This window comes from Lacerta agilis, chromosome 6, assembly GCF_009819535.1.
Source record: "Lacerta agilis isolate rLacAgi1 chromosome 6, rLacAgi1.pri, whole genome shotgun sequence".
Classification (NCBI taxonomy): domain Eukaryota; kingdom Metazoa; phylum Chordata; class Lepidosauria; order Squamata; family Lacertidae; genus Lacerta; species Lacerta agilis.
In genome coordinates this window covers 9,491,092-9,502,632 of record NC_046317.1, presented here as the reverse complement: position 1 = coordinate 9,502,632, position 11,541 = coordinate 9,491,092, and positions in this window count along the sequence as shown.

Genomic DNA, 11,541 nt, shown 5'->3' with positions numbered 1-11,541 from the left:
GGAGGGTGTTCCACAGGGCAGGCGCCATTACTGAGAAGGCCCTCTGCCTGGTTCCCTGTAACTTGGCTTCTCGCAGCGAGGGAACCGCCAGAAGGCCCTCGGCACTGGACCTCAGTGTCCGGGCTGAACGATGGGGGTGGAGACGCTCCTTCAGGTATACTGGGCTGAGGCCGCTTAAGGCTTTAAAGGTCAGCACCAACACTTTGAATTGTGCTTGGAAACGTACTGGGAGCCAGTGTAGGTCTTTCGAGACTGGTGTTATGTGGTCTCGGCGGCCGCTCCCAGTCACCAGTCTAGCTGCCAGCTAGGATAGGAATGAGAGGATGGGAGTTGAATTGTGTGCTAAGCTGGTCTTCACACTGCCACTCTTATCAGGTGGAGAAAGCAGCTGATCAGCAGCTGCTGCTAGAGAGGAGAGGGGATCCAACAGCAAATAGTAGCTTCTCTTCCATTCCCCTTAACACAATGTACTTCACATAACATGCTCTGTTGACCCTGAGCCAGGGCACCTGACTGCAGAAGTACAGGGAGTGTTGTTAGAGGATGGGACAGCGGGCCTGAGATCCAGCTCCTTGTCACCAGGCTTTTGTGCCAGATTCCAATTGCCTTTTCCCTTTCCCTTCCCTTTCAAAAGGTGTTTTTGTTACATTGTGTTATGTACTGAGTTGAATAGGATCCAAACTGCAGCAGTCTGATTGGTCCTAGAACAATAGGATTGAGATTGCAGCAGTCTGACTGGTCCCAGAACAATAGGATTGAGATTGCAGCAGTCTGGTTGGTCCCAGAACAATAGGATTGAGATTGCAGCAGTCTGATTGGTCTGCAGGAGCCACCCAATCCAGCTCCAGGTGGAAGTGAATCCGCACTCTGATTGGCATACAGGAGTATCCCGGAATTAGCCAATCACGTGGGGCCCATTGTGTAAATAGTGTATATAAAGCAAATGTTTTGGGGGAACTACATTCCTCACTACTATGAGCTGAATAAAGAGCATGAAAGTCACACTGGACTCCGAGTATCTTTCACATTGCTTACACAAGGGATAGGAAACCCAGTCTCTTTCATATGTGGTGGATTTGTAAAAGGGTAAAAGTGTATTGGGAAATAATCCTTAATGAATTGGAAAAAAAAATGTTTAAATGTATCCCCCCCCCCCCCGAAAAAGCCAGAGTCCTTTCTGTAGGGGATAATTCAGACTGAAATTCCCAGGTGTTTTGTTAGCCCCAAAATGGAAAATGAGCGAGGTCCCAACCAAAGAAGAATGGCAACTTAAGTTGACAGAATATGCGCAGCTTGCAGACTTAACATAGAATAAGAGAACAAGAAGAACATACGTTTAAAGAAGATTGGAAAACGTTTATTGAATATATGTGAAATAACTGTGTACAGCTGAAAATGCTGGCAGCATTGAGATAAATCCAACAGTGCAAACACGCACCCGTACTTTAAGATCCACAGATAGATGTGGCAGAGGGAGGAAACTTGGCCAAAAATCTGAAAACGCTGGCAGCATTAAGATAAATTCAACAGTGTAAACAAGTTATGATAGATGCAATAATGGAATACTGAATGGTATAGTTTTTTGTAAAATATGCAGGAATTTGTGATATGTAAAATGAACCATGGAAAGAGAAGAAGGGAAGTCATTGATATCTTATGGGTGTAAAATGAGTATTTTAAATTGTAAAAACAGAAAATTTCACACACACTCTCTCTCTCACACACACACACATGTTATTCGGCTCCCAACCAGATTAGTGCAGGGACTGGCTGGACATGGAGGAGTGGTGGCTGGTTACTGAGGAGTGGGGTGGGCATCGGGAGGAGGAGGGCTGGAGACTGACTTGGAAGAAGGGATCCGTTACCTGGGGGAGCCTGTAACAGCCAGGAGACAAGAGGCAGAGGCAGGAGAAGAACAGGTGCAGGAGGAGGGAGAGATGGGTCAGGCTGGTGTGGAATCAAGGGCTTCCCTGCCTCTTCCTCCTGCCAAAACCTCCCCTGCTCCACTGTCTCCCAGGACCAGGAGAGGATTGAAGCAGGAGGAGCAGAAGCAGGGAAACATGCGGGCATAGTCTTCGCCTGCTTCCACACAGCTCAGGTGGGGAAGATATAAAAGTTGAGGCCAGGGCCAGGGCCAGGGCCTCTTCGTTACAGAAACTGCCTCATCAGGTGCCCCCCCCCCAAGAGTAGCTGAGAGATGTGGAAATGATGGGCATGCCTTTTCCTACCTTGCAAGTGTACCTTTGACAATCAAGAGTGAATTTCTGGCATACAAAAGATGAACAGGTCATGTCTGTATTGATACACTGTGCAAAGGATCTGGGACATAATATTCGGATAGCAGACTGGGAAAGGTTATGAAAACAGATCTGAAATTTGCGGCATGTTGTACGCCGAAAGAAAATTATGTGAAAATGATGTACCGGTGGTATTTGACTCCTAGTAAGTTAGCAAAAATGTATAGGATAAGTACCAAGACCTGCTGGAAATGTAAAGAAAACGAAGGTACCTTTTATCACATGTGGTGGTCATGGAAGGTAATAAAAGCTTTCCGGGAGATGATATATAATGAAATGAAGAAAGTGTTTAAAATAACTTTTGTTAAAAAAAACAGAAGCTTTTCGATTAGGAATTATAGGTACAGACGGTCCAAAGGAGCAGAAGAGACTTTTTATGTACGCTACAACAGCCGCACAGATGCTACTAGCCCAAGGATAGAAAGAATAAATAGTCCCTACCAGAGAGGAATGGCCAGCTAAGCTGATGGACTACACCGAAATGGCAAAGCTGACTGGAAAACTCAGGAACCAAGCAGGGGCGTAGCAAGGGGGGGTGAGGGGGGTTCCATAATGGAGGGGGTGACAAATTAGCAAGGAATTTTTGGGGGGAATGCCTGCTCCGAAGGTCTTATCTTACTATACTAGGGATTATATAGCTATATATGAAATTTCATGCATATCAGTTAATATCTTGACCCTCCTCCACCAAAATAACTGTTCACTTGGCTGTTTTCCTATGTCATGAAGGCTGACATTTCAGTTCAGAGAACACTTACTGTTCCCAATCCTAACCCTGTGGAAAGCCATCTAATTAGACTTTGAGAGGTTTTTAGGAGGTAATTTAATTATTGTTTGATTTTATACCAATGTTATGTATCTGGTGTTAGCCACCCTGAGCCCGACTTTGGTCGGGGAGGGTGGGATATAAATAAAAGGGGTTTTTTATTATTACTTGTTATTATTCCTTTGTAAGAAAATATGAAAGAACGTAAAACCATTTTTGCAGGGGGGGTGTCAATGGGGGGGGGGTTTTGACAAGAAATTTTCCGCACCGGGTACCACCTGACCTTCCCATGCCTTGGGGGGGGGTGGCAAAAAATTTTTTTGCCCCCGGGTACCAATTTACCTAGCTACGCCCCTGGAACCAAGAAGACAAAAACTTTTTAAAAGAATGGGGGGGGGGGAATTATAAGTTATTTAGGAGACCACTGGAAACAGATGGAAACATTAGCAGGATTTTAATCTCACTTGTAATGTAACAAAAAATATGGATTGATATAAAATACAGATTATGGAATAATATGCAGTTGTAAGCATTGACATTGGACCCATGGAGGGGGTGGGGGGAAGTCTTGAGATTCAGAGTCGATAGATAGATAGATAGATAGATAGATAGATAGATAGATAGATAGATACTGTCAGGGAACTGTCCCCGGCGCAGCGTAAGGTGGTGGAAGGACTCTCGGGATGCTACAGAGAGCACCAGCCCCACCTGACCAGCAGCACCTCCTCTGGCAGCACAGGAAGCAGCAAGGCTACCAGCGGGGAGGGGCATGCATTTCAGGGTATGGAGGGAAGAGGCTCTGAGGATGCTGGAGAGACCCTGCACTACCCTCGCTCAACGGGCGATGAAGCTTCTGGTGCCCCAAAGGCGTCGAGGGGTGAAACGAAAGGATGGGAGGTGGGGTTTCCGTATACCGAAACTCTTTTGTTGGGGTCAGAACCGGAAGGGGCCATTCCCGGATTCTGACGATGCTTGATACAGACATGAACTTATTAGTTCTGCACTGTACATAGTTTGCACGATAAAACTCTTAAAGGAAATTTGGAGTTTTGCCTGCTTACTCATGAGCAACTAACCGAGGACCTTACAGAAACGCATTGGGATTGTTATAATTTTATATTTGTAAAATCAAATAAAAATGATTTTAAAAGAAAAGGAAAGGAAAGACTTAATTCCTCACTGTGCCCAACCACTCCTTGACAATCAGGAGGCATCCTCCAGTTTTTGCCTGTATTTTTGAACCCGGATTCACCTGGCTTTTTAAGCCCGCTTCTTTCTTTTTGTTAAAAGTCTTACACAGGGCAGGAAAAAAACCACCCTGCAATTTGATCACATCAGTTTATCTGTAATGGGGATTAGCAAATACGTATTTCAAACATGACTGCCGCTCATCAAGATATCCTTGCATCTCAAGGGTAATGGAAATCTAATGGCAAAGCAGTAATGCGCAGATATGAAACCTGTGTTTATGCTGCCCGATGGGTTTAATACTTAGCCAAGCAATCAAAGAGAAGTCACCGTTGTGGTTCAGGGAGCAAACGCTGCAATAAAACTCAGCAGAGGCAGGGCTCCTATGCCAATGAGGCAAAGCGCTGCAACTCACCACAAGTCAGGTCCAGCAGCGCCGTATCGTGGTGCCCCTTACTGGCTGGAATACAATAATTTCCATACAATTAGTTTAATCAGCCAGTTGTTCGTGCGAAGTGCAGCCATCAGGTCCTGCAACTTGAAAACAGTGCTTAGCATTAAAAGGAACGGAGCATCGGAGGCGGCAGTTATTGGCAGAACATTATTCCGAACATGCACCGTCTCAGACGAGAGATTGTGCCGTCATGTATTCTGCATTTTTTCCTCTGCCCCCTGCCACTCTGAAACCAGATGTGGAGGCTGAGCTGGTGGTTGAAGCTGAAATGCAAAATGGCGCCCTAAGCACGTATTATCTTTTTTTTTTTTAACAAACTTTATTACATATTAAAAATACATGTAGCACATAACTTTCACATTACATAATTGATATTACATATTATGAATACAAATTGTACCGCAAAAAAGAGAAGAAAAAGGAAGGAGAGGGGGGCAAAGGTAAAAAGCTACAGGACGGGAAGAAGGAGAAAGTAGGTAAGTAGAAGGTTTCTACAGAGACCTTCTGATTATAGTCAAAACAAAATAAAAATTTCTTTCCAGTAGCACCTTAGAGACCAACTAAGTTTGTTCTTGATATGAGCTTTCGTGTGCATGCACACTTCTTCATGTGCACACTTCTTCATGTGCATGCACACGAAAGCTCATACCAAGAACAAACTTAGTTGGTCTCTAAGGTGCTACTGGAAAGAAAAGTTTATTTTGTTTTGACTATGGCAGACCAACACGGCTACCCACCTGTAACTGGAACTTCTGATTATAGAAATAGTTGGTCTTTCAAAATATGACTTCCACTGCTATTACAACATTTCATATTTCTAATTTCTATATTTTTCATCTGTCATTTTCATATTATCGCCTTTATGTACATTTTCCCAATTCATCTCCAAACTTATCTATGTCATTCACATTGTTATTCTAAACACAACCAATACCTCTTATTCACTTCTTGTCTACACAAATAGTCATTAAGATATTTCCATTGTTTTTGTATTATATCTTTTGGCTTATGTCTTATCAAGTCGGTTCCAGATATTCTAGCATTTTACTTTGCCACTCCCCTTTTGTTGGTACATGGTCTCCTTTCCAATATTGTGCTGTGAGAGTTCTAGCAGCAGTTGTTGCATACAAAAAAACATTTTGTTTTTCCTTTGGGATCTCACCATACATTATACCTAATAAATATGTCTCTGCTTTTTTACTATGTGATGTTTTGATTAATTTTTTAATTTCTTCGTGTATTATATTCCCCAAAAAATTAATTTCTGGACATGTCCACCACATATGAAACAACGTTCCGTCCGATCAAGCACGTATTATCAAATATCATTCCCATATCTCAGTGCCGGGTGGTCTTCCCCTTGCTATCCTTCTTTCCCAGGGGAAACATTGCCTTTGCCTCTGAATCGGTGCAAACAGCAATCTGTGGGAAACCTGAATTGCCATTTGCTCCGACTGAGCGCTAAAGAGCGGTTTTCCCTGGGGGAAAGCAGTGGTACAAGAGGAAATAGGGATAAGCCCAAATGCTGAAAGAGGTGAGTTAGGCTGAAGAAACCTGCCAACTTACCAGTAGCACTTAAATGCGGCAATGCTTCAAGATTGCTAACTGGCAGAAGCTACTTTTTAAGCTCATGAAGTGCTGGACTGACACTACTGCAGTTAGAATTTGGCCCAGAGAGTCCCAAATTCCTATATAATCTTGCTAATTGAGGGGTGAGTGTTTCCTTCATTGGCCTCTCAGGCTAGTCTTCATCGCAAATGGTTAGAAGTACCTGAAGGCAAAGCTTTCTGCAATCCAATCTGATACTGCCTTGAGAAGCACGGAATTCACTATTCAGGTGAAAGCAGCATCTGCAACAGAAAATTGTATTATGTAATAATACAACTGTATTATATAATACAAAAATATTATACAGTATAAATAACGAGGAGGACAGAAGTCATGTGGTGACATAATTATTTGTGGGCATTATTACATTTGGGGAACTGAGAAGAGCAGACAAAGGTAGTGGTTATGGTTAAAACGTTATGCCCTCTAGGCTAAGGTATCATAAAAAAAACCTCAAGGAGACATGCTCTTGGGCAAAGGTGGTTATGTAATTTCAGCAAAGAAGGCAAATAAGATTACCCCCTTTGTTAAGTACAGCAAACATGCACTCGAGAACAAAGCAGTGGGTGGAACTCTTTAGGAGTAGTAATAACAACAATAATTTTAATATTTGTACCCCACCCATCTGACTGGGTTTCCCCAGCCACTCTGGATGAGGTGAATAACTCTCTGAGCATAAATACTGTTGGTGTCCAGTTTTATCCTAGGCATCTTTACTCCTAAGTAAACCCCACTCAGACCTGGGGGTCCAATCAATGGTTGGGATAATAGACATAGAAACCCCATGGTCCATAGTCCACATGCTCAGTGCAAACTTCATACAGTGGTACCTCGGTTTTAGAATGTCTCCGTTGACGATCATTTTGGTTTTCGAACGCCGTAAACCCGGAAGTAAATGCTTCGGTTTTCGAACACGCCTCGGGAAGTCGAACATGCCACACGGCTTCCGCTGAGTGCAAGATCCCGCAGCTTAGCTGTCGGCTATTGAATTTTCAATTTTCGAACGTTTCAGAACTTGAATGGTCTTCCGGAATGGATTACGTTCAAAATCCGAGGTACCACTGTATATGTACCGACTCAACAACTGGCTTGTTGGGGATTTCCCCATGCCCATAACATTAACATAACAGACCCAAGTAAGCATGCAGCCTTCTTTCTGAGAGTGCCGCAAGAGCTTCCCAAGTACCGTATTTCTCCAAGTAAAATGACTGGAAAGTGACATCATATGCAGTTCGTTTTTTAACAGTGGAGTGGATATTTGTCACATTTTTGTTTTGTGTTTTAGTGGCTTTCTGCACGCCCACTGTCCCACCCAGGCACATGGAGACAGGCCATAAGCCTCCACATGGAGCATGGTACATCTGCCAAAACACAAAGAGCAAAAAGGTGTATGAGATGGGAGCCATGGAAAACAGGTCTACAGCTTCCCCTTCCGCTAATATGGGCCTCATCTGCACTATACATTTAAAGCAGCGTCATAACACTTTAAACAGTCGTGGTTTCCCCCAAATAATCTTGAGGAATTTTATTTTGCTAAAGAAGCAGACTCCAGGGATTATAGCTCTCTGAAGGGAAAGGGGGGGGGTCTCTAAACAACCTGCAACACCCTTAACAAACTACAGTTCCAAAATTCTTTGGGGAATTAGATTTAAAGTGCTGTGACTGTTTGGTATTGCCTTAAATGTACAGTGCAGATTGAATCAGGGCTACAGTACAGGAGATTTGCTGAAGGCTGGAATACGTCTCTCTGTCACTCTATTACACCATCAGGATGATAAATATTTTATTTTCATATCATCAGTGACATCAATGGTACTTTATAGCATAAGCAAAAAAGACAAGCCCATGACTCAAGAATGCACAACAAAGATAGGAAAACAGGAGTTTTGTATTGTTATGCTCCCCGACACACTCTGCAGAGACATGAAATACGGACTACGCATGGCATAATAGCATATATTTGCATATAGGTATCATGTTGAATATATGATAGCGTTTTTCTCACACAGTCGTACCTTGGTTTTCAAACAGCCTAGTTCTTGAACGTTTTGGCTCCCGAACAATCGAAACTCGGAAGTGAGTTTTCCGGTTTTCAAATGTTCTTTTGGAAGCCGAAAGTCCGACAGGCTTCTTGCAGCCAATCAGAAACCACACTTTGGTTTTTGAACCTTTTGGAAGTTGAACTTCCAGAACGGATTCCGTTCGACTTCCAAGGTACGACAGTATTTGGTTTAGTACAGGGGTAGGCAACCTGAGGCCCATGGGCCACAAGTAGCCCACGGGGGTCATTTAACCGACCCACAAGCCGCCTCCGAACTGAGCCGCCCACTCAGCGAGTCCCTGAGTGGCGGGAATCGTGTCTGCGCAGACACAGACACCGGAAATCGCGGCCGCGCGCTCATGATCTGCCCCACAGAGGGATCTCCGCTGGTGTGAACCGGCCCAGGCGAGGTAAACCTTGCCGACCCCTGGTTTAGTACAACACAGGTGACTATGAAGGCCAGCAAAATACACACTTCAACCAAGCAGAGGCCTGCTATCTCTCACAGATCCCCAGAGAGACATTATGCACCAAAGATGCTCCAAGCCTTTTTTTTTTACTAACCTTCTGCCTCTATATCAAAAACGGCCACTTTCTTCACATAACACACATCTTCAGAATCTGATGACTGCCGAAATTCCAAACATTCCAATGGAAGCTCTGCATCAAAGCCATTTTCAAACAAATGAGCTCTCAACATTCTCCTGGCCATCCTGGACAATTAAAAACCAGTTCTCCTTAACAAAAGAAGGTTGCCCAATCGCTCTATCACTGAGCAGGGCTGCAGTGAGGTCAATGGGGCATTCTGACTATGGCTATTTTCCTCTGGGATTGAATCACCGCCCGCAAATTCAGGTTGCACAATGAAAACTGAATCGTCTCTCTTGAGCAACTCACCCACATCCCCAAAAAATGAATGCAATGAAGAAAGTGGTGGTGCAATGCACTGCAAAGTGTGTGGGGCCAATTGCTCAGTAAACAGACAGCTTCATCCCCATAAACTATGTGCAAACACCTCAGGATGAACGCTTAAAAAGCAAAATAAAAAAATAAAAAAATTCCTTCTAGTAGCACCTTAGAGACCAACCAAGTTTGTTATTGGTATACTATGAGCTTTCGTGTGCATGGGGTCTTACAGTCGTCAACAGGTTTTCCACACCTATCAGGCAATCACCCATTCCCACCACCCTTCTGAGTAATACCCCTCCCCACCCTCTCACTATATATAAGGGTCTGGTGACTTCTGTTTCAGTGTATCTGAAGAAGTGTGCATGCACACGAAAGCTCATACCAAGAACAAACTTAGTTGGTCTCTAAGGTGCTACTGGAAGGATTTTTTTTAATTTTTATTTTTTTATTTTGTTTCGACTATGGTAGACCAGTATTTTTTTATTTTGTTTCGACTATGGTAGACCAGTACTGAGGCCGAGGCTCCAGTACTTTGGCCACCTCATGAGAAGAGAAGACTCCCTGGAAAAGACCCTGATGTTGGGAAAGATGGAGAGCACAAGATGGAGGGCACAAGCAGAAGGGGACGACAGAGGATGAGATGGTTGGACACTGTTCTCAAAGTGACTGGCATGAGATTGGCCAAACTGCGGGAGGCAGTGGAGGATAGGCGTGCCTGGCGTGCTCTGGTCCATGGGGTCACGAAGAGTCAGACACGACTGAACGACTGAATAACAACAACAATGGTAGACCAAAAGCAGGTTGGCTGGAAGTAACATTTGTCCTCTCAACACATATATCCCCTGTAGAAAGGCAAAGCAGCAAGTGCAGTCACCTCCCTTTGTGAGCCATTATTTATTATGGTTATTATTTCAATTTCTTACCCACCCTTCACCATAAGGTCTGGTGGTGGGTTACAGCAGTTTAAAAATACAATATTAAAAACAGCTTAAAGGAAATTAGTCAGAAGAATATGGTGGGTCAGGGCTTTTTTCAGCCGGAACCAGTGTTGTTTTTCTAAAAAAAAATCTTGTAGGGGTACTCTCATTTTCCTACTTATATTGAAATAGTGCCCCTCAATGAAGCCAAACTTAGATGGACAAATGTTTAGGGGTATGTGTACCCCTGCATCCCCCCAGAAAAAGGCACTGGCTGGAACTCACCGAAACTTACTGTATTTTTCACTCCATAGGCACACCAGTCCATAGGGCGCACCTCATTTTTAGAGGAGGAAACAAGCAAAAAAAATTTCTGGTTTTCCTCCTCTAAAAGCCGTTTTTTTGAGGATCAGCTAAAAGCTTTGCAGCTTTTTCTGCAAAGGGAAAAGCGCTGGGGGTTTTTTTGGAGGGTCAGCTAAAAGTTTTGCAGCTTTTTTGCAAAGGGAAAAGCCCTGTTTTTTTGAGGATCAGCTAAAAGTTTTGCAGCTTTTTTTGCAAAGGGGGAAAAGCAAAGAGGAAAAGCCCCATTTTTATGGGGTTCAACTCACATTTCTGAAAAATCTTAAGGAAAGGGAGCCGTTTCTACTGTTTCCAGACAGATACTGTAATTCTGGCAACTCTCAGGTGGGCGCCATTGCCATTCTAAGAGAACAAGGGTGGCGTTCATGGTGAGTCCCAGCACCTCTTTTTCTAGAAAAATAGCAGTGCGCAGATAGATAGAGAGGGAATGAGCAGAACGGTGGTTGGGGTCTCTGTGGGAGTCTGGAGACATCGGGAGACAGTCTTTGGAGCCCCATTCTGCCCCCCCCCCCAATTGACCACCTGAGGCCAGTATTCGAAGCTCCCAATGTTCAAGGCACATTTTGTGACAGGGAATTTCATTAGCACGAGCCGTTTCTGAGCTCTGGGTGCAGTACTGCGCCGAAAATTTCAGGATTAAAACTGCCACTGCTAGAAGGAAAAGAGGACCTTTTTCTGGCTCCCCACTTCCAGCTAGTCTCTGAAGACTGGAGAAGAGACCCTCTTAAGAATATTAGGGGGTATGGGCAGGGGAGGGACTAGACCATGTGAAAAATGAACATAATATTTTAGCTGCAGTTCATTCATTTTCAGCTTTCTATTCTTGTTATAAAAAAAAGACATTCTGTTGTGGCGCCTGTAACCAAAGTTTAAGGTTCCATTTAGCTCCTAGCTTTCATGTCTCAGTTTCTAACACTGCCTGAGACAAGGATCTCACCTTGGCTAATGGGAAGTCTGGCTTTGGCAGACAGCCTCTGGCCCAGGCACAGGCAAACTCTGGC